Raw genomic sequence first — 2,292 nt, 5'->3', positions numbered from 1 at the left:
TGCATAGAAGGTGCACTTGAACTTTTTTTAACAAGTCAATCTTTGACTACTATCAAGCCCACGTTACCAAAAGCACATTATTTCATTCTTTTTCCTATTTGAGATTTATTTCATAGACGTAGGAATTCTCCCTTTTTATTCCATTGATTCACACATTTTAATATTACATTTATTACATGTACAGATAAATACCATACTACTCTAAGAATATAGTTTCTCTCTTGGATAATGTGAAAAAAATATAAATGTATGATGTTTTCCTTGAGATGTCTTTTAATGATACAAAAAAAAGCTGTTTTCTAAATTTGTGTAACAAATATCTGCATAAGTATAATGGACTAGGATTAAAGTTTTTAAATCAGCAATAAAGGGGGCTGTTGGTAGAAAAAGCTGTAGCATTATACAGATAAAACAGGAATTTTGAAGAGCTCAGTGGCATAACTTATTTTTTATTGTGGTTGGAAATCAGTAAGAAATACAAATTCTGACTTTCTTTATACACATGATGTTCAAAGGCCAATAAATATTTTAAATAAAACATCTGTACTTGAAAGGAATTAGTAAATGAATTTAGTACTTGTTGAAGAGGTGTACAAATTTAACTTTTCTAACATTATAAGTTATATGCAATTGGAAAATAATTTTGTTGATTATTTTTCTTGTTTTTGGCATATGTATTAAAACATTCACTTTGAAAGATTCAATTATAAGCCACCAGAAATTCATAAAATGTGAATTTAACATTTATCTGATACATATGATGTATTTGCCTTAGTTGTGTTCTTTTTGAATATTTATGTTTTACCATTTAATTTAGATAATGAACAGATATTTTAAAGTAAGGATGCTCTTTTAAAATGCTGAGCCAGAAAGAATGTTCTTTAATTTTTCTACCTTGTACCAAATTTCAGTATAAATTTTCTTGAAGAGAGGTCAAGTCTGGGTTTTCACCTTTCAAACAACTATGGGAGAAAATTAATGTCACCCAAAATGTTGAAATTTTTTTCCATATTTTTCTTCTTGAATGGCACTGTTAGATCTTAAATAAGAAATATTTATTAATTATATATATATTCTATTAGTTTAACTGGTTGGTGATTTTTTAAACTGATTTTTAAAAATAATTTTCTTATCTGAACTGATAATTTAAAGATATTTACTTTTTACATTTTCTAATAATTATTATATATGTACTTAAGTTTTATTTCCATATGTAAAAAGAAGCTATTTATAAAATTCTAAAACATATTGATCCAATTTTCCTATGTAATAGCTATACTAATTTAATGTAAGCATATTTCAAATCCAGCAGCTTTTCTACACGTTTCAATGTCAATAATATTGAGAACTACAGATAGCAATGTTCATTAAAACAATATTCAGATAAAAATTTTTGGAAAGCTAAAAACTTCTTTGTTGAGTAGGACGATAGTGCTTTTCTGCGTTTCTTCTAAGTAGGTTCACATAGACAGAAAGGAAAAATAGACTTCCAAAGAGTTTTGAAATGTAACTCAGTAAAATGCTACTTTTCTGCTAAAGATGAATTCAGTACAACTATACATATTCATTATTTTAAACAAAAGGAAAAAAATCTCAGGGAGGTTTCATTTCAGAGGAAAATACATGTGGGTATCGCACACGTTGTGTGAGGATAGTGCTGAATTTTGATTAGAACAAGACGCTGTAATTGGAGTGATAATCTTTTACACTGTTTTTAATTGTAATCAGTGCAGATGTTTGTAGCTTTATGATAAGAAAAATAGTGTTTTAAAATATGTATAGTTGATAATTTTTTTAGGCCACAGGCTGTTCATCCTGACTCATCTTGAAAGATGAATTTGATATTCAAAATTATTGAAAAGTACAAAATCCACATGCATTAAAAAACAAAAATCAACATTTATGGTGAACTAAAATGTATCTGTTTTAATCTTACTAAGCTTATATAAGTAATCTTCTTTTTCATTTTTTGTATCCTTTCTGTATGAAGTGAAATAAACAAAGATGCTTCATCTATAAAATTAAAGAAAAGGAAAATTTGAATTATTCTTAAAAATAGTTTAGATTAAAAAAAATTAAGGTCTCGAAAATTTAAGCTTAGTTTTTCCAGGGATGAGATAAATTGGCTCATTCTCTCAGTGTTAGAGTTAAAACCAGATGGAAATAATTCTATACAAGCATTACCATTTTGCATCCTTTTATTTTGTCTATTTTTATCTTAGGAAAGTTTCCATGTATATATGGATACAGATGTCTGAATTTTTCAGTTTTTATTCAGATTTTAAAAATGAA

Source organism: Lemur catta, chromosome 12, assembly GCF_020740605.2.
Source record: "Lemur catta isolate mLemCat1 chromosome 12, mLemCat1.pri, whole genome shotgun sequence".
Lineage (NCBI taxonomy): Eukaryota > Metazoa > Chordata > Mammalia > Primates > Lemuridae > Lemur > Lemur catta.
This window is presented reverse-complemented; position numbering follows the sequence as displayed.